This window comes from Saimiri boliviensis, chromosome 2, assembly GCF_048565385.1.
Source record: "Saimiri boliviensis isolate mSaiBol1 chromosome 2, mSaiBol1.pri, whole genome shotgun sequence".
In the NCBI taxonomy this organism is placed as follows: Eukaryota; Metazoa; Chordata; class Mammalia; order Primates; family Cebidae; genus Saimiri; species Saimiri boliviensis.
The window spans coordinates 48,387,666-48,410,309 of record NC_133450.1 but is presented as its reverse complement, the minus strand read 5'-3'; the positions used below and the strand labels follow the sequence as shown (position 1 = coordinate 48,410,309).

At 39.3% G+C, this 22,644-nt stretch overlaps 1 long non-coding RNA gene across 1 annotated transcript in view; it reads left to right on the top strand.

The window, feature by feature from the left end:
* Positions 1-22,340, top strand: part of LOC141582625 (uncharacterized) — a 32,547-nt gene extending 10,207 nt beyond the window's left edge. Inside the window, exons 3-5 of the long non-coding RNA XR_012515510.1 lie at positions 7,498-7,638; positions 19,888-20,248; positions 22,135-22,340. This is a non-coding gene — a long non-coding RNA (uncharacterized LOC141582625). The remainder of the gene's footprint in view (positions 1-7,497; positions 7,639-19,887; positions 20,249-22,134) is intronic.
* Positions 22,341-22,644: the final 304 nt, after the last annotated feature.

The following is a 22,644-nucleotide window of genomic DNA, read 5'->3' as shown; positions in this document are numbered from 1 at the left end:
CCAATATGACTGGTATCCTCTTTCTACCTTTTTTTTAAGAATGGGATCTTGCTATGTTGCCCAGGCTAGTTTTGAATTCCTGGGCTCAAGCAATATTTCTTATACCTCCTAAAGTGCTGCAATTACAAGTATGAGCCTTTGTGCCCAACCAAGTGGTATCCTTATAAGAGGAAAAGGTCATGCAAAGACATGGACACAGAAAGGAGTTCATTCTGTGAGGCTGGAAGCCAAAATTGGAGCAATGCAACTACAAGCCAAGGACTGTGAAGGACTGACTGCCACCTCCAGAAACCAGAAAAAGTCAAGGAAGGATTCTTCCTAGAATCTCAGGGGAATCATCACCCTGCTGCTAACTCAATTTTGGATTTCTAGTTCCCAGAACTGTGAGAGAGTAAATTTCTGTTCCTTGAAGTCATCTAATTTGTGATACTTTGTTACACGTGGCCCTAGGAAACCAATACAGTTATTCTTTTATTTTTTACTTAGTGCTTTAAAAATACAGAAACCATTCTTAACTCCCAGGTCATTTAAAAAACAGGTAGTAGGCTGGGTTTGGCCTATAGGCACCTGACCCCCCACCTCAAAACATCAACATGTGCAAAGTAATGCCCATACATTCTAAGCTTTAGCCCCATGCTACTAAATTTTAAGAATTTCAACTTCAGGGAATCCACCAAGGTGACCAAATAGGAAGAGCTCCTGAGCACAGTTCCCAGCAAGAGCGATGCAGAAAGCAAGTGATTGTCGCATATCCAACTGAGATACCAGGTTCATCTCAATGGGTCTGGTTGGACAGTAGGTGTAGCCCAAGGAGGGCAAACCGAGACAGGGTGGGGTGCTGCCTCACCCAGGAAGTGCCATTGGCCAGAGGACCGCTCTTCTACCCAACAGAGGCCATCAGACACTTTTCCAGCCACTCCGGCACTCTGCTTCAGATACTGCACTTCTCCCATGGCCTAAACAGCCCACAGACCAGGAGATTTCCACTGGGCCAGCAAGCACCACAGATTTCCAGCACAAACCTGAGCCGCCATTTGAGCCAGAGCACCAGGTTTTTAGCATAAATTTGGGTGACCGTTTTGGCTGGTGCCTAGAACACCTGCGAGACAGAGCCTCCTACTCCCCTGAAATAAGAGGAGCTGAAGGCAGGGAGCCAAGTGATCTGGCTGATGGATCCCACCTCCACAAAGACCAGCAAACTGAAACCAACTGGCTTGAGAGTTTCGCAGCCAGCACAGCAGTTTGAGCTCAATCTAAGACGGTCAAGCTTAGTCGGGGAAAGGGCGCCTACCATTGCCAAGGCAGCTCCAAACTTACCCATGTAAACAAAAGCATGAGGAAGTTTACACAGCAACTACACAGAGCCTGCAGCATTCAGCAGCACCTCTGCAGGCAGACTATAACTAGACTCCTTCCTTGCTGGGCAGGGCATCTCTGAAAAAAGGCAGCAGTATGTCAGGGACTTATAAATAAAACTCCACCTTCCCAGGACAGAGCACCTGGGAAAAGGGGCAGTTGTGAGTGCTGCTGCAGCAGACTTAAATGTCCCTGCCCAGCAGCTCTAAAAGGAGCAACAGAGCTCCCAGCACAACACTTGAGCTCTGATAAGGGACAGACTGCCTCCTCAAGTGGCTCCCTGACCCCTGTATATCCAAAAAGACACCTCATACAGGAAAGCTCTGGCTGACATCTGGTGGATACCCTTCTGGGACAAAGCTACCGGAGTAGGCAGCAATCCTTGCTGTTCTGCAGCCCCTTTAGGTGATTCCCAAGAAAGCAGGGTCTGGAGTGGACCTCCAGCAGTCCTGCAGGAGAGGGGCCTCGCTGTTAGAAGGAAAACTCACAAACAAAGAGAAATAGCTTCAACATCAACAGAAAGGACTTCCACTCAGAGACCCCATCTGAAAGTCACCAACTTCAAAGGCCAAAGTAGACAAATCCACAAAGATGGGAAGAAACCAGCAAGAAAAAGGACGAAATCACCAAAAACCAGAACACCTCTCCTCCTCCAAGAGATCACAACTCCTCAACAGCAAGGGAACAAAACTGGATGGAGAATGAGTTTGACAATTGACAGAAGCAGATTTCAAAAGGTGGGTAATAACAAACTTCTCTGAGGTAAAGAAACATGTTCTAACCAAATGCAAAGACACCAAGAGACTTGAAAAAGGGTTAGATGAAATGCTAAATAGAATAACCAGCTTAGAGAAGAACATAAATGACTTGATGGAGCTGAAAAACACAGCACAAGAATTTCACAAAGTATACACAAGTTTCAATACCAAAATTGATAAAGCAGAAAAAAGGATATCAGAGATTGAAGATCAACTCAATGAAATAAAATGAGAAGGCAAGATTAGAGACAAGAGTGAAAAGAAATGAACACCTCCATGAAATATGAGATTATGTGAAAAGACCTTCTCTATGTTTGATTCATGTACCTGAATGTGATAGGGAGAATAAATCCAAGTTGAAAAACACTCTTCAGGACACTATCCAGGAGAACTTCCCTGACCTAGCAAAGCAGGCCAACATTCAAATCCAGGAAATACAGAGAACACCACAAAGATAATCCTCAAGAAGAGCAACCCCAAGGCACATAACCATCAGATTCACCAGGGTTGAAATGAAGGAAAAAATGCTAAGGAAAGCCAGAGAGAAAGGTTGGGTTACTCACAAAGGGAAGCCCATCAGACTCACAGAGGATCTCTTGGCAGAAACCCTGTAAGACAGAAGAGAGTGGGGACCAATATTCAACATCCTTAAAGAAAAGAACTTTCAACCCAGAATTTCATATCCAGCCAAACTAAGTTTCATAAGTGAAAGAGAAATAAAATCCTTTACAGGCAAGCAATTGCTGAGAGATTTCATCACCACCAGGCCTGCCTTACAAAAGCTCCTTAAGGAAGCACTAAACATGGAAAGAAACAACCAGTCCCAGCAACTGCAAAATTCTACCAACTTGTAAAGACCATCAACACAATGAAGAAACTGCATCAACTAACAGGCAAAACAACCAGCTAGTGTCAAAATGGCAGGATCAAATTCACACATAACAATATTAACCTTAAATGCAAACAAACTAAATTCCCCAATCAAAAGACAAGACTGGCAAATTGGATAAAAGGTCAAGACCCATCAGTGTGCTGTATTCAGGAGACCCACCTTACGTGCAAAGACACACATAGACTCAAAATACAGGGATGGAAGAAGATTTACCAAGCAAATGGAGAGTTAAAAAAAAAAAGCTGTTCTCTGACAAAACAGACTTTAAACCAACAAAGATCAAAAGAGGCAAAGAAAGGCATTACATACTGGAAAAATGATCAATGCAACAAGAAGAGCTAACTATCCTAAATATATATGCACCCAATACAGGAGCCACCAAATACATAAAGCAAGTTCTTAATGACCTACAAAAAGACTTACACTCCCACACAATAATAGTGGGAGACTTTAACACTCCACTGTCAATATTAGACAGACCAATGAGACAGAAAATTAACAAGGATATCCAAGACTTGAACACAGATCTGGACCAAGCAGACCTAATAGACATCTACAGAACTCTCCACCCCAAATCCACAGAATATAGATTCTTCTCAGCACCACATCACACATACTCTAAAATTGACCACATAATTGGAAGTAAATCACTCCTCAGCAAATGCAGAAGAACAGAAATCATAAAAAACAGTCTCTCAGACCACAGTGCAATCAAATTAGAACTCAGGATTAAGAAACTCACTCAAAACTGCATAACTACATGGAAACTGAACAACCTGCTCCTGAGTGACTACTGAACAAATAATGAAATGAAGGCAGACATAAAGATGCTCTTCGACACCAATGAGAACAAAAACACAACATACCAGAATCCCTGGGACACGTTTAAAGCAGTGTCTAGAGGGAAAGTTATGGCACTAAATGCCCACATGAGAAGTGAGAAAAGATCTAAAATCAACACCCTATCGTCACAATTAAAAAAACTAGAAGAGCAAAATCAAACAAATTCAAAAGCTAGCAGAAGACAAGAAATAACTAGGATCAGAGCAGAACTGAAGGAGATAGAGACACAAAAAACCTTTCACCAAATCAATAAATCCAGGGCTGGTTTTTCAAAAAGAACAAAACAGACCACTCACTAGACAAATAAAAAAGAGAAAAATTGAATAGATGCAATAAAAAATAATAAAGGAAATATCATTGTCAATTCTACAAAAATACAAACTACCATCAGTGATTACTACAAACAACTCTATGCACATAAACCAGTAAATCTAGAGAAATTGATAAATTCCTGCATACTTACACCTTCCCAAGACTAAAACAGGAAGAAGTTGAATCCCTGAATAGACCAATAACAAGGTCTGTAGTTGAGGCAGCAAATAAACGCCTACCAACCAAAACAAGTCCAGGTCTGGACAGGTTCACAGCCTAATTCTACCAGACATACAAAGAGGAGTTGGTACCATTCCTTTCAAAACTATTCCAAACAATACAAAAAGAGGGAATCCTCCCTAACTCCTTTCATGAGACCAACATCATCCTGATACCAAAACCTAGCAGAGACACAACTGAAAAAGGAAACTTCAGGCCAATATCCATGATGAAGATCAATGCAAAAATCTTCAATAAAATACTGGTAAACCAAATGCAACAGCACATCAAAAAGCTTATCCATCACAATCAAGTAGGCTTCATCCCAGGGATGCAAGGCTGGTTCAACATGCCCAAGTCTGTAAATGTAATTCACCACATAAACAGAACCAAAGACAAAACTGCATGATTATCTCAATAGATGAAGAAAAGGCCTTCAACAAAATTCAACAGTCCTTTAGGCTAAAAACTCTCAATAAACTTGGTATTGATGGAATGTATCTCAAAATAATAAAAGCTATTTACAACAAACCCACAGCCAATATCATACTGAATAGGCAAAAACTGGAACCATTCCCTTTGAAAACTGGCACTAGATAAGGGTGCCCTCTCTCACCATTCCTATTCAACATAGTGTTGGAAATTTTAGCCAGAGCAATCAGGCAAGAAAAAGTAATAAATTGAATTCAATTGGGAAAAGAGGAAGTTAAATTGTCTCTATTTGCAGACAACATGATTGTATATATAAAGGATCCCATTGCCTCAGCCCAAAATCTCCTTAAGATGATAAGCAACTTCGGCAAAGTCTCAGGATACAAAATCAATGTGCAAAAATCACAAGCATTTCTATACACAAATAACAGACTGAAACAAAGCCAAATCTTGAGCAAACTCCCATTCACAATTGTCACAAAGTGAATAAAGTACCCAGGAATACAACTAACAAAAAATGTGAAGGACCTCTTCAAGGAGAACTACAAATCACTATTCAAGGAAATAAGAGAGGATACAAACAGATGGAAAAACATTCCATGCTCATGATCTGGCAGAATCAATATCACAAAAATGGCCATACTGCCTAAAGTCATTTATAGAATCCTATCCTATCAAGCTACCATTGACCTTCTTTGCAGAACTGGAAACAACCACCTTAAACTTCATATTGAATCAAAAGAGAGCCTGCATAGCCAAGAAAATTCTAAGCAAAAAGAACAAAGCTGGAGGCATCACACTTCCTGACTTCAAACTATACTACAAGCTTACAGTAATCAAAACAGCATGGTACTGGTACCAAAACAGAGATCTAGATCAATGGAACAGAACATAGGCCTTAGAGATAACACCACACATCTAAAACCATCTGATCTTTGACAAACCTGACAAAAACAAGCAATGGGGAAAGGATTCCCTGTTTAATAAATGGTGTTGGGAAAACTAGCTAGCCATGTGCAGAAAGCTGAAACTGGACCCCTTCCTTACACCTTATACAAAAATCAAGTCCAGATGGATTAAAGATTTAAACGTGAGACCTAACAGTATAAAAACTCTAGAAGAAAACCTAGGCAATACAATTGAGGATATAGGCATGGGCAAAGACTTCATGACTAAAACATCAAAAGCAATGGCAACAAAAGCCAAAATAAACAACTGGGATCTAATTAGATTTAAGAGCTTCTGTACGGCAAAAGAAACTATCATTCGAGTAGACCAGCAACCAGCAGAATGGGAAAAAAAATTTTGCAAACTACCCATCTGACAAAGGGCTAATATCCAGAATCTACAAAGAACTAAAGCAAATGTACAAGAAATAAGCAAAGAACCCCATCAAAAAGTGGGCAAAAGATATGAACAGACACTTTTCAAAAGAAGACATTTATGCAGCCAACAAACATATGAAAAAATGATCATCACTGATCAATAGAGAAATGCAAATCAAAACCACACTGAGATACCATCTCATGCCACTTAGAATGGCGATCATTAAAAAATCTGGAGACAACAGATGCTGGAGCAGATGTGGAGAAATAGGAATGCTTTTACACTGTTGGTGGGAGTGTAAATTAGTTCAATCATTGTGGAAGACAGCGTGGCAATTCCTCAAGGATCTAGAAATAGAAATGTTATTTGATCCAGCAATCCCATTACTGGATATATACCCTAAGGATTATAAATTGTTCTATTATAAAATCACATGCATACGTATGTTCATTGCAGCACTGTTTACAATAGCAAAGACCTGGAACCAACCCAAATGTCCATCAATGATAGACTGGATAAAGAAAATGTGGCACAAATACATCATGGAATACTTTGCAGCCATAAAAAAGGATGAGTTCATGTCCTTTGCAGGAACATAGATGAATCTGGAAACCATCATTCTCAGCAAACTGACACAAGAACAGAAAACCAAACATTGCGTGTTCTCACTCATAAGTGGGTGTTGAACAATGAGAACACATGGTCACAGAAAGGGGAACACCACACACTGGGTCTGTTGGGGGTAGGGTGCTAGAGTAGAGATAGTGAGGTGTGGGGAGATTGGGGAGGGATAACATTGAGAGAAATACCCAATACAGGTGATGGTGGGATGGAGGCAGCAAACCACCATGATATGTGTATACCTATGCAAAAATCCTGCAAGATCTGCATATGCAACCCAGAACTTAAAGTTTTATATATATATATAATTTTTTAAAAATTATTTCAACCTCTTCCCTTTTCTTCCACCCTTAGGGGAAGGTAGATGCTTCTGTAATTGCTACTTATATTACACTTTGCTATTCCCTTTTTCCTCTTCAGTTACCTAGCTAATAATTTTATACCCAGTTAATAATTATTTATGGTAAATTTAATCTGCTAAAATAACCATGTGATTTTTTTTTCCTGGCTGAACTCTGATACAATTTTCTTTTTAAAAGATTATTCAAGACCTTATATAAAGTACATTGACCTTTAAGGCTTTTGGGATGCCATGGTAATTATTCAGTTTGATTTTAGGTAATTAAGTTTGATTTTAGGTAATTGAGACAACTCTTTGCAGAGCTGAAATTCCTGTCATAAAAAGTGCATACTTTATTTGCCACAAACTTTAATTAATAATCATTCTTGCTTTAATAGATTCATTCCTCTAAGGATACCCAAGTACTTCAGAAGAACTAAAAAATGAATACCATGTTACACCAAAGAAGAAATGAAAGCTGCCAGTGTCTTCTGAAGTTAAACAAACACCTGTCCTTTGACCCAGCAATCCCATCCTAGGTAATTATCCAAGATAAACAAAAACATGTGTTTACAAAAATACCTGTACAAAATGTTCAAAGCAGCCTTATTCATAACAGCCAAAATCTGAAACAACCCAAATGTCCATCAGTAGGATAATTAGTAAGCAAATTGAAATATAATCATACAATGAAATATTACTCCATCAATAAAAAGGAATGAACTTCTGATATACTGAACGATGTGAATAAATTTCAGGAACATTATGTTGAATAAAAGAAAAAAAAACATGAAAGAATATATGTAACTTTGTTTATATGAAGTCCAGAAACAGGTGAAAATAATCTATGATGATAGAAATCAGAAGAATGGTTGACTTAAGAGTACAAGAAGAATGTTGACTGGAAAGGGGTAGGAGGAAAGTTTTGGGGTGATATAAGTATATCCTAGTTGGGATAAGGATGAAAAAGGCTTATTATATATTTGTCAAAGCTCATTAATATGCACTTTTTTTAGAAGAGGTCTCACTGTCACTCAGGCTGGAATGCAGTGGCATGATTACTGCTTACTGCAGCCTCAACTTCCAGGGTTCAAGTGATCCTCTCACCTCAGCCTTCCCAGTAGCTGGGACCACAGATGTGCACCCCCATGCACAGCTAATTCTTTTATTGTCTGTGGAGACAGAATCTGTCTATGTTGTCTAGGCTGGTCTCGAACTCCTGGGCTCAAGCAAACCTCCCACCTCAGCCTCCAAAAGTGCTGGGATTACAAGCGTCAGCCACTGCACCCAGCTAATCTGCACTCTTAATAGGTGTATTCCACTTTATGTAAATTTTACTTTAAAACGTTAAAAACAAGCTAAACTTTAAAAAATCTAAGGCATAGGTGAATATCTAATTTTCAGACCTAAAATTCATAGCATAACCTTTGGAACTACAGACTCTAAACTTTTAGAAAGCAAGCACTAAAACTATCCTGTTTATTTTATATCTAATTTAACATCCTGTAACACGTCTGTTAATCTAATAGGTGTTAATATTAGAAGCATGAGCATTTTTCAAACATAAAGTAGGCATCACTTCCAAATAAAATCTGTGTAATTCAAGTTTGGCCTTCCTTTTCACCCTTCTTCTTTTACAGTATAAAACTGTTGCTATTCACTCGGAGTGGCAGCAAAATATTACAGAAAATATTTAGGGAAAGTTATAGATTAGAGTCTCAATCCTTTTAGAAGGCTGAAAGGTTTTACTGGGGCAGGCCAAAGGTGGCTGGCCAGTCCATTAAGTGGGGGAGAGATAGGGACAAGGCTTTTCCCAGTTTAAGTCTGTTTACTCCACATCCCTTTATCTCTACTGTATTTACTCATGGAAACTTTGTGCTGGATGCCCTCTCAGTGGGAGATCAAAGGGGAATTACCTGTAAATAGCATTTACTCTGGGTCCTAGAACCTAAAGCTTTTACCAGTCATAAAACCACTCTTTTTTTTTTTTTTTTTTTTTTTTTGAGACGGAGTTTCGCTCTTGTTACCCAGGCTGGAGTGCAATGGCGCGATCTCGGCTCACCGCAACCTCCGCCTCCTGGGCTCAGGCAATTCTCCTGCCTCAGCCTCCTAAGTAGCTGGGATTACAGGCACACGCCACCACACCCAGCTAGTTTTTTGTATTTTTAGTAGAGACGGGGTTTCACCATGTTGACCAGGATGGTCTCGATCTCTCGACCTCGTGATCCACCCACCTCGGCCTCCCAAAGTGCTGGGATTACAGGCTTGAGCCACCGCGCCCGGCCCAAAACCACTCTTTTAACCATGTTAATTATCCACAAGTGTGTTAACTTAGAACCTCTGTTACGAATAAAAGTGTGGACAGACAGAGGATCTTGGTCAATTGGTTGCATTTTGCCCTCTGAAGGCAGCCAACATCCATCCCTAGCCCACTTGAGATACTGCAATGGTGTGAGAGTGCATTCATTCATCTGTCATTGAGTCGGGGTCCGCAGGTCAGGATTCCACAGGTGGTGACACACATCTCAGGTGGTGACCCCAACATGAATGAAGCCACATTAAAGATTCTATCATTGATTGGCATTTGGGTTGGAGAAATGGCTGATGTAGGTGATGGGGGGATGGAGACAGCAAACCGCCCTGGCATGTGTGTACCTATGCAACAATCCTGCAAGATCTGCACATGTATCCCAGAACTTAAAGTACAATTTAAAAAAAAAAAAGATTCTGAGGGATGTTTTCTCTCACCAGATTTTGATTTTGGTTCCCAGCAAGCATCACCAATATGCAATAATTCACTGAAGAAAAACATTCTTCCTTTGGGAAAAGATTAAAATTAAATACTTTCATCTACCTAAAAATCATTACTATGGCATCAAATGTGAATAATTTAATCTGCTCATAAAATATTGCCTACCACTGATAGTGCTTGGCCATATGTTCAGATTGACCCAATTTAAGAATTTCTAGACACAAAAAGTCAATTTCAAGTTGAAAAGTGGTCACAACTTAACAGTGACCTTTTCAAGTCTAATCCACAGACATGATGAGTAATTTTTTGCAGTGTCAAGCCATTTTGTCATAACATTTGCCATTTGTCATGAATGACTAAGTGTTCCTTTGTTGTTGTTGACCTTACTTTTTTTTTTTTTTTTTTTTTTTTTTTTTTTGAGACAGAGTTTCGCTCTTGTTACCCAGGCTGGAGTGCAATGGCGTGATCTTGGCTCACCGCAACCTCCGCCTCCCGGGCTCAGGCAATTCTCCTGCCTCAGCCTCCTAAGTAGCTGGGATTACAGGCACACACCACCACCATGCCCAGCTAGTTTTTTGTATTTTTAGTAGCGACGGGTTTTCACCATGTTGACCAGGATGGTCTCGATCTCTTGACCTCGTGATCACCCGCCTCGGCCTCCCAAAGTGCTGGGATTACAGGCTTGAGCCACCGCGCCTGGCCTGACCTTACTTTCAATTAAACAAATAACATATTGTTGGGGGCTGGGCATGATGGCTTACACCTGTAGTCCCAGCACTTTGGGAAGCCAAGACAGGCAGATAGCTTGAGGTCAGGACTACAAGACCAACCTGGCCAACACAGTGAAAACCTGTCTCTACAAAACAAACAAAAAACCCCAAATAACAAAATAATGTAGTGTTAGGTTTGGTGCATGTAACTCAGAGAATAAATTTGAAACAGCCCAAGTGCTCATTAATAAGATATTTGATGAAATAATTATGGAAACATGTAGCTTTTTTCTTTCTTAATGAAGTACATTAAATGTGGTGGCATGAAAAATTTTCCTGGATATAAAGTTATTAAAAAGGAAGTCACAGAAAGATAGGCATAGTATGACCATGTTCAAAAATCTGTAACTGTTTAAAATAATAAAATCATATAAATATTATCAAATGAAAAAGGAAACATTTAGAAGAATTCATCTACACTGTCAAAGTGGTTAACTAGAAAGAAATGTTAAAAAAGAGGGTGTAAACAAAAGGATTTTCACTTAAATTTTATAATCAGCACATAAATCCAGTTTCTGGAACAATGCTTGATATGAAGTAGATAACAAATAGTTATTGAGTGACTTAATGAATTACTTAATGAATGAATGGCTTATATGATTTCGAAATAATTAAACAACACACAAATAAATAAAACAAATAGAAACTACCTAAAATCTGGCACCCAAAGAATTGTTGTTTACATTTTGTTATATACATATAAACAAATATTTTTATTTTTAATTTTCAAAAATTGTATATACTTCTGGTGTGTAACATGATGTTTTGATATATGCACACATTAGAAAATCGCTAAGTCAAGCTAGTTAACACATCTATTACCTCACATACTTTTCTTTCGTGTATGTGATGAGAAATCTAAAATCTACTCTAAGCAATTTTCAGCAATTATAATAAGTATACAACATATTACTAACTATAGCCATCATGGGCTCTAATAAAAATAAAGAGCTTCTGCACAGCAAAAGAAACTGTCATCAGAGTGAACAGGCAACCTACAGAATGGGAGAAAATTTTTGCAATCTATCCATCTGACAAAGGGCTAATATCCAGAATCTACAAACTTAAACAAATTTACAAGAGAAAAACAAACAACCTCATCAGAAAGTGGGCAAAAGATATGAACAGACACTTTTCAAAAGAAGACATTTATGTGGCCAACAAACATATGAAACAAAGCTCATCATCACTGGTCATTAGAGAAATGCAAATTAAAACCACAATGAGATATCATTTCATGCCAGTTAGAATGGCAATTATTAAAAAGTCAGGAAACAGATGCTGGAGAGGATGTGGAGAAATAGGAATGCTATTACACTGTTGATGGAAGTGTAAATTAGTTCAACCATTGTGGAAGACAGTGTGGCAATTCCTCAAGGACCTAGAACCAGAAATACCATTTTATCCGGCAATCTCTTTACTGAGTATATACCCAAAGAATTATAAATCATTCTACTATAAAGACACATGCACACGTATGTTTACTGCAGCACTGTTCACAATAGCAAAGACTTGGAACCAACCCAAATGCTCAACAATGATAGACTGGATAAAGAAAATGTGGCATATATACACCATGGAATACTACACAACCTTACAAAAGGATGAGTTCATGTCCTTTGCAGGGACATGGATGAAGCTGGAAACCATCATTCTCAGCAAACTAACACAGGAGCAGAAAACCAAATACCACATGTTCTCACTCATAAGTGGGAGTTGAACAATGAGAACACATGGACACAGGGAAGGGAATATCATCACAAACCGGGGTCTGTGGGGGGGTGGGGGGCAAGGGTAAGGATAGCATTAAGAGAAATACTTAATGTAGATAACGGGTTGATGGGTGCAGCAAACCATCATGGCACATGTATACCTATGTAACAAACCTGCACATTCTGCACATGTATCCCAGAACTTAAAGTATAATGTTAAAAAAAAAAAAGAAAGAAAGAAAAGAAAAAAAAAGAAAGACAGACATCCTAAAGAACTCCAGGGCCAATGGAGGACCTTGTCCTTCCTCAGAAGCTTTCACAGAAGGCCAAACTTTGCTTACTCTTAATCTAACTTCCCTATCTCATTTTTTAACCTGTCAGGTCACTGCAACCCAAATAGCCAGCATTCCCACAAGAACAGGTCCAGGTCAGGACAGCTGTATTAATTGTATTAATATCATGATACCCACAATAAAAGAAATGAGAAAACCCACCCCCTACCATGAACTCAGCCCTGTACTGACCAAACCCAATGGAGCGGTCAAAGAGGCACAATTTAAGACAATAACATATTAAACTGAGACAAGAGAGACTAAAAACTGCATTTTGAGGAATTATTAAAGGAAATTGAGGGTGTTTGATCAAAAGAGAAGGCCTGGTAGCTGCACTGTAGAATTTGAAGGAAGAAAGCATATGAAAGATGTTGACCATTCCAAAGCCAGCCAGATGGCAGAATTAGAAGCAGTGAGTGAAGCGTATACAGGGCAGATGTCTTAGTCTAGTTTCCTTAGAACACAGACTCTAAGGCAAGGCTTAGGCATTACTGCTTTATTTGGGGGCAAAAGGTCAAGAAAAAAATGTATGCAGCAGGGAAGGAGGGAGAACAAGAAAAAAATAGTATGTTATCAGACTGTCCACAGCTTCCCAGGAACTACTACCAGACATGCGTCTCTGCAGAAGCGGGGCAGGTACTGCATGGTGCAGCCGTCAGCAGGAAGAAGAGGAGCTAATCATTTGTCTCCTGATCCTTCCTGACTCTTCACTCTCCACATGGCACAAATACCCCTACACTTCTGTTTTATTTTGTTTTGAGAGTCTCACTCTGTCACCCAGGCCAGAGTACAGTAGTACAGTGGTGTGATGTCAGCTCACTGCAACCTCCACCTCCTGGGCTCAAGGGATTCTCATGTTTCCATCTCCCCAGCAGCTGGGACTCCAGGCATGTGCCATCATGCCTGGCTAATTTTTGTATTTTTAGTAGAGATGGGGTTTCACCATGTTGGCCAGGCTGGTCTCAAATGACTGGCCTCAAGTGATCAGCTCTCCTCAGCCTCCCAAAGTGAAATACCCCTACACTTCTCCTACCCCATCTAGGAGCACTGAAAGAGCCAGAGCCTCAGTGGTGCAGCAGGATTTGATCTGGCCCAAGCCCTGAAGCTGCCACAGCTCCTACCATGGAGAATGTGACTAAGGCTATGCCAAAGCCCAGCCCTCACACCCAGGAAAGTCAGAACTACTGAGTGTAAGGAGTTGAGGTGACCACAATGACAGCGGTGGCAAAAGCTTTATAACTGCAGGAATGGCCAGAAGCTGGGCTAACAACCAAGGCTGTGGGGATGGGTTCATAGACCACACCAATACATCAAGTTTTAGTAAGATGTGAGTTTCTAACATTTGAAACCAACAATGATAGAATTAAGCAGGGCTTTTCAAGCATTACGTGTATATAAGTACTCAGGAATCAAGTGAAGATTCAGATTCGGCAAGTCTAGGATAGGGTCTCAGATTCAGCATTTCTTTCTAACTCTCTAGGGAATGCCCTGCTGCTGCTCCCAGGCTACACTCTGAATATTAAGCGGATGTTCTACTTCACAAAGTGGTGAGTTTTACATCCCTATGTGTGTTTTAGCAGATCCTGAATTGACTGATCTTCTGTCAGAAAAAGTCAGGTAAACGAAAGCTCTCCTGGCCTGGGATAAGAGGTTGTACTAAATGTCCACTACAGAACTTCCCAAATCTAAGATTTTATTTACCAAGACTTGATGAGCACTAAACCAATGATGAATGATAACGTTAGTTTAAAAAGGAGAAATGCCTATCTGTAATTTTATTCACTGCTCACTTTTCAGTTACTCCTTATTAAACCCAAAGCACAATTAGCCAAGGCCCTGATTGAAATTTAGAGCTTTACCACACGATGACTGACCAGAAATGGACGTAATTCAGCCAGTAACTAATGTGAGTGATGTTTGTCTCATCATCTGTCTTTCAAAATGCTTCCTCATCCACAAGAAACTCAAGGGTAAATGCAGAGATGCTGAAAGGTATAGACAGGACATATAAGATTACTGGAGACTATCTCCTCCAGACTCTTACCGAGCCTGAGTTAAACGTAAAGTGAAAATTCAGTCCTTTCACGTCATCCCTTAATGAATGAAAACCAATTATCCTCAGTCCAGAACCTTAAGGATGTGAGTTTCTAGAAAGCTGAGTTAGCTAGAGAGACAAAAGCCAACCCTTTAAAAGTTGCTGTATTTTCCTTTTCATCTAATGCTTTCATTCTACTCACCACTTAAAACTGCCGTGCAAATATGAATTAGCCACTTCTCTTTACCTTTCAATTAATTTATCACGTTTTCATATTCTGTGTCATCAAGAGGCATGGGATCAGCCTCTTAAGACTTCGCCACATACACGCTGGGCTTTGTCCCCAGATACTGAAGCCCTCACACTCCAGGGAGGGAGACAGCTGCTTAGTTTTCAGGGCTGGGCTGGGAGAACTGGCGTATAATTCAATGGAATTATGACTGCCACTGCTCCTGTCTGCCACACGGTGGCACTGTTGGAGACTGGCTCTACCCAGTGATGCGTGTCCACTGCTGCAGGACCTCTGCCAGTCTAAACCCAGGTAGAAATACCCGTGGCTCCCTGAGGAAGGACCGCCCCATCTCCCAGGGCTGAGCTCAGCCACGCGGTTGCAGCTCTTCCTTCCTTGCACTCTCGTACCACATACGTCTGCTTCCCTAAATGCTGCCCAGCCTGCGGGGATGCTGTTGTTCAGGACTTGTTCCAACATCCACCACTTCTCAGATCCAGAATCCTTTTCTCTCTTAGCCTCTCAGAAAGGGGGGTATCGGATTTTAAACCTTCAAAATGCAAAAGCTCTCATTACAGCCCACTTTCCTGTACAGTCTACACTCACATTTCTTAGTAAAGCTATCCTCAGATTGCTGGGTGGCCTTACCCAGCCCCAGCCTAATCCCTTCCCTGACTTCTTAGACAAGATACACTGAATCACAATTTAACTTCTTGTTCCTGTCTCACGGTCCTCATTATGAACATCAGTTTGGTTTGGTTTGACAGTGGTATTTTTTTAAGGTAAGTATACACGTGTCTTTTGTATTGGAAAAATTATGGATTCTTGAGACATGATTTCACAATCCTTCTACAGAGCTAATATTTTGGGGAGATCCTTGATTTCTAACCCCTCTCTGGCTGGGAAGCACATGCTCTTTGCAGTTCATCCTGTGTCTCTCCACCTCCCTGCCTCAGTCTCCCTACCCAGGACTCTGACACATGCCATCGCTTCTCCTCCGATCTTACTGTTTTTAATATACATAACTGTGTGCTCCAACTAAATTTAACTATGACCATATCTCCAAAAGTGAGCTCTCCTTTCCCATCTTTGTGCCTTTGCTCATGTTGTTTCTATTTTCCTCAATTGCCCCTTATTTTATCCCTGCCTTTTGAAAGCTTAGCCATTCTTTGAGGCCCACCCACACACTAAATCCTCCTCCAGGTTTTTTATAATCCCTCCCACTGAATGTGATCTCTTCCTCCTTGGTGCCTCCACAGCAATTTATGCATATTTCTTTTCAAGTAAGTTCATGCCTACACTGCAAACATTTGAGGAGATGTGGACTTCAGTGAACATAGCAGTTTAATTTTTTTTCCTACAGCATTGAGAATAGCATCTTATACTTAGTAAGCATTTACTAAAAAGCCTCCTTCAACCTTTAGTAAAATTCGTCTGCCAATCTAAGCTTGGTCCCTTTTAGCATGCTCTAATCCTATGAGGATTAAATACAAAATAGGAAATATAAAACAGGAAGAAAAGGAGGATATTGAAGTTTTATATAGGTCACGAAAGTCCCAAATGGTCCTGAGAGCTACGATTTTCTACTGATACATTCAGTGACCTCAAGGCACAGAAGAAAATCATCCATGTTTGCAGCTGAGAAAGACAAGTGGGGAATTGGGGGAGGTGAAATGGAAGTGTCATTTCATAGAGCTATCACTCTCTCTTCTCTTGGTTCCCATCATGGCGCTCTCACTTTGCTTTCCTGACATCTCACTGACCCCAGTTCCTTCTCCTCAACCTTTTGATGCTGAAGTAATCCAGAACTTGGTTCCACCTCTTCTATTGTTCTCCATCCACCCCTTCTTCCCGAGAGGTTAACCTGGACATATGAGCAATTTACAATCCACTAGGAAATGACTGATAAGGAGCACAGATGGGGACTGGTCTTAACCATCATAACGTATTTCTAGCTTCTAACGTCGGCAGAAATTTGCAGGCTGTGACAGGTGGCAGTGAGTGTATATAAAATCAGAACTTTGGTTCACCGAGGTGTCTCTTCAGACATGTGATGATTTATAAGACTGGTAAATAAGATCAAGTACGTTTGAGAACTAGCTCTACCCAGTGATGTGTGTCTGCTGCTACAAAGAGCCTTTGCTGGTCTAGACCCAGGTAAAGATTTACTTTACCTAGAAAGAAAGTAAAGGAGAAACAACCCTGAACCAACTTCTTTCCTTCTGCTTTTCTTGATGGTAATCAGAAAATTCCACAGACATTAGACCTCATAAGGCAAATCACTATGTGCTTAACACATGCCAAATGTTTTGTTCTTTGGAGCCTTTTTAAGAATATAAAAAAAATAAAAAACACAAAGACTTTTATGAACATTTATTGTACCACTTCTAATTTGAAACCTACCACTCATAGCACTCATAACAACGAGACAGAAAGAGAGTCTGCTCTGTAGACCAGGCTGGAGTGCAGTGGCACAATCACAGCCAATACAGTCTCACCTCTACCTCCTGGGCTCAAGCAATTCTCCCATTTCAGCCTCTCCAGTAACTGGGACTACAGGTGCATGCCACTACACTTGGATAGTTTTTTCAAATTTTTTGTAGGGAGAGGGTCTCCCTACATTGTCCAGGCTGGTGTGTAACTCCAGGACTCAAGCAATTCCCCCACCTTGGCTTCCCAAAGTGCTGGGATTACAAACATGAACCATGGCACCCACCCTTATATATTCTTCTATTACGGAAGTCAGTAGCAGGGTCTCTGGTAAAAGGTATTTCCCCTAGGATACATATATGCTGGTGTGTGTCTATGTGTGTATGTTTGTAAATATATGTCTGTATGTATGTATAAGTGTATATGTATGAATTGTGTATTTGAATGTGTGTGCATGATGTATGTGAAATTCTCTGTTTACCCAGTTCTACACACTGATGCTTTGACTGAATTCAGTTGTGTTCTCCAGGGGTAGCTGCTCAACTTCCTGATTTTCTTCTACACAAAATACCAAAAAAAAAAAAAAAAACTTCCAAATAAATAGGTTGTTAAGTACCCTTTACTACTTTGTAGGGCTGTGCCTGATTTTCTTGCCACTGTGGGGAATTTTACCAATAGTATTGAATAGAAGATGAATGTTTAAAAAATAAACAAAACTTACTTTCTAAAAACCACTTCATTTAAATCATTTTAGAAACTACCTTTAAAACCTGATACCCACAAAGAAAAGATTTTTATTTAAATCTTCATAGGAGAACATGAGTCATCTAATTCATAAACTCTTTAATCAAACTTAGGTTAGTTCAGAACTTCTATTTCCTTGATAAATTGCCCTATTATCTCCTATATCTGAAAAACCTAAAATAGCTAGGTTTAGAAAGGAGGAATCTAAGCCACATTATCATGGCCAGTGGTCCCTACACATTTTTAATTAAATATCTCATCAATAAAACATATTTTAGCATTTGACCATATTTATGTATACTTATTTGTAAATTATATACATGTACTACTGTATAGACTATTATACTACCTACATAGTAAAGTAGAAATAAAATAATTTTAGGAGCAAAATTAAATCACTATTTTAAAATTTTTATTATTTAAATGGTACAAAAAATCCTTTCTTCTCCTCATAGAAATCTTACTATGGATAGTAATATTTTCACTGACAGCAGTGAATTGAATATATTTCATTTTTTGTAAACTCTTGGTTTGTCTTTATGTTCTGAAAGGATAATTTCAAATGTCTTTCTAGTTGTAATGGCTTCACACTATCCTTAATTAATAACTCCAGACATAATACACAATGACTAAGGCACATTGCTAATAAGACTGGATGTAAATCTGTATTCGTTTGTTAGGGCTGCCTTAATAAAGAACTAAGACTGGGTGGCTTAAACAACGGAAATTTATTTTCTCACTGTTCTAGAGGCGGGAAGTTCAGGATCAATCAAAGTGCTGGCACTGGTTTACCGTGAGCTGTTCCTGTAAGGGAAGGATCTGTTCCAGGTCTCTCTCCTTGGCTTGTGGAAGTCGGTCTTCTCCCTGGGACTTCACATGTTCTTCCCTCTATTCATATCTCTGAGTCCAAATTTCCTCTTTTATAAGGACACTATTCATATTGGTAGACCCCACCCTAATGATCTCATTTTAACTTAATTACCTCTGTAAAAACCTTACCTCTAAAAAAAGTCACACTCTGAGATACTAGGAGGTTAAGATTTTAAAATACGAATTAGGTAGGGTAGAGACACAATTCAGCTCATAGGAAAATCCATATTTAAAATAGTTTTGTTTATAATGTTGAAGTTATGGGTCAATTTCTTGTCAGATGTGATGGGCTCTGCCATTGACCTTGCATTCTTATCTGATATTACCTGTTTCACATGGTTTCAATACAGAAATCTTTTAGGACCCTTCCTCACTTTCTGTGCTCATATATATATACTGCAAACCCTTCTAAGATGCTGAAAAGAAAGGATGAAATGACACCACTCTCATGCAGCTCCACGCCTCCCTCATGGCACCTTGACCAACTGAAAACTAGACCATCTGAGGGCATTACCAATTTCTTCATTGCATAAAGCTCTGTCTGATTCATCCTATTCTATATTAGTTTTAAAATATGAGAACTAATTTTATGTTTAAATACATTTTATATTCGTTCTAATATTTTATACATTTATATATATATATATATATACTTAGTTCTAATATATTCTTCCAGTGTGACAATGGATTGTCTTGTGTTTGTGATCATTCCATGTTGGAGACCTCTGATCCAGACCACACTTTCTAAAAACTACCTGCACATTTTCAAATTCAGACTGAAAAAGTTACTTATAAGAAGGGCCTTTGGCTGTGATGTAGGCCGTGAAATCATGTTGCAGTCAAACCAAATCAAAAGGGTGCACAGACTTAGGATACTCACTTTCTCTTTTCATTGCCTCCAATACACAGGACAGGTATTTAATTGTTCCCTGAGGTTTAAGGCAGTGGACTGAGAATAATATGGGCTCCAGCTTTCATTAGCTTAATGGATGATGCTGTTCAATCCTTATTGTTTAGGGCATTTGCTGAAAATGTCATTCAGAAGATATCAACACTTTGAATCATGGTTTGATTGAATTTATAGAATAATATGATAGAAACCGCATTCTTCATAAAAGTCACAAGGCAATCATGATGACAAGGGTCGAAAATGAAAGATGTCAAATATTCTGATCAATTCAATAAGGCAAAAGACAAGTTAATTCACTCAGTGCTCCAGGCATCAACTTCATAGAAGGGATGGAAGTTTTACCTGTTTCCTAAAGAACTGCAGAGGTAAAATATCCTTTGCTTGTAATGCATTTGGCCAAGCCTATTCTAGTTCTGGGAGCCTAAATAGGCCATCAAAAGAGCAACAATGCAGAGGCCAAATTATATATTCAGAGAAAATTAACAGCCTGCCAAAAGGAAAGGAACCATATCAAAAAGAACAAGACAGAACACCCTGTTGAGGTGACTAAAATTCTCAGAGCTGGTCCTGCAACCATAATGCAAAAATAGCAACAAAAGCCAATTAAATGGAGAATATTTGATGTTTTTTATCCTCCAAGTGCATTCTAAACTGGCACCAAGTAATTACTTTCTACAGTTCTGAGTAGAAAGGAAATAGCATGAGCGAGCATTACAATGGTATCTAATCATGGTACAGCCAAAGTAGAACAAGTCTGGAGCCTTGGTCCTCTGTGACCCATGAATACTTGCTTCATATCCTGTCCCACCTCACTGACCTTAATTCCTAAACACACCATGCTTCTGGGTGTTTCTATGACTTGTAATGGTAGTTAGAAGCTAAGTTCATGTCTCTGCTGTATGCAGCTTAAACTGTCCTTCCCCAGCCACTTTGAGTACTGCCTCTATTTCATTGCATATGTTTCTACAATTTTGTATCTTATCACATCACAGTGTTCTTATTTAAACACTAATCTACCTTACTAGACTACAAGTTCATTAAGATCAGGGATCATGTCTAATCTTTGTATTTCCAGTGCCAACACAGATATTGACATTTAATAAGTACCTAATACGTGTTTGCGGGACATAACAAATAATAACCTGTTCTGTTGAAAATGTTCAAAATCCCTAGTGTTGTCACACACACATGGTCTTATGGACCCCTCACAATAAATTCAATATCAATATTCTTATTTTAAAGGTGGGAAAATTGTAATCAGAGGAGATAAATGATTTGCCCAAGGTCACAGAGCTTTTAGGAGCAGAAGCAAGACTTCCACCCACAGTTTATGATGCCTAGATTAGTCAATACTTTTTCACCACCCTGCAGTAAATCCATGCCTTTTTCCGAGAGAGAGAAGGAGGCACTAGGCCAAAGTAAGGGAACCAGAAGCAACATTCTAGTTCTGTAAATGAGAGAGTCAGGACTTGTGAGTTGCTTTCTTGTACTGATAGAATGCCTGGAAGGGTAGCCCACTGTTAAGTACAATGAGTGAATGAATAAATGAATGAACAAGCTGCTAGACTTCAAGGCACAGACAGCAATTTTCATCTCATTACTGGCTTCAGGTAAGGGCCTCACATGTCCAGATGAGGCCTTTGAGGTTGATCCTAAGAGAAAGTATATGTGGGGTAAATGAGTTCTCATTACAATTGAGACCTTTGTCCCACAAAACAGGCACTGCATTCGTTTAGTTCATGGTTAATTTTTTCAAGTAACTGCAAAGAGGCTAGGCATGTGTCCCTGTCTGCCCAGTGATCACTCCTATGCACTTCCCTCAGAATTCTGGACAGATTTTCTAGAGTAGGGATATTAAGAGTTCTCAAAAAGAAAGGCTTTGGAGACAGATGGAGTTGGATTGAAATCCTGTTTCCTCTCTCACTGCCTGTGTGGTGCTGGACAAGTTGTTTAACTTCTGTGTGCCCAGAGTCCTCATTGGTGAAGTTGAGCTGTTGCTCACATCTATGTCATAGGGTTTCTGTGAGAATTGAATGGGGCTGAAACTTAGGCAACAATTCAACCAAATTAAGGGTTTCTTAATTTGGAGCCCTAGGACTTCTGAGGGTCCTCCGATTTTTCCCAAAATTCAAAAGGTCTATAAGAATATAACCTTGTGTTTTCCTTTGTGTAATATTAATGCAACACAGCTGTTTTCTCTGGATGAACATGAGATTCCAATAGCTGCCTATGCATTTGTGTTCACAATCAGGTGTATACCAAACTGAGGGCAAATGCTGTTACCACTCATTGTGCAAGACTTTTGAGACAATTTGAACATAGAAAAGTGATGGGAAAAATTGAATCATTAAATGGCTTATGACATTGTTGAAAATTCAAACATCCAAGGACCTGTACCTTTCCTAAGTGCTATGCATATGTTGCTGATAAAGATGCAATAAACACTTTTGTGTTAAATTATACCTATTATTTTCAGTATGGGGAGCATACATTCTAAATTAACCAATCTTCAGTAGTTTAAAATGACTGTATAATTTAAATAGCAAAATAATAATAACGATTGCAATTTTAATGATTAGCAATGATTAAGACTGTCATAAGTAAAAATAATTATGCCAACACATCTTTCTATTAATACACTTAGCATTGACAATTTCGGTTCAACCAACATCTGCTTTTTAAACTGTCATGAATTTGAATTTTATTGGTTGTCATTTTGTTTATACATACATACATATATCTATGTCTATATTTTTTTTTT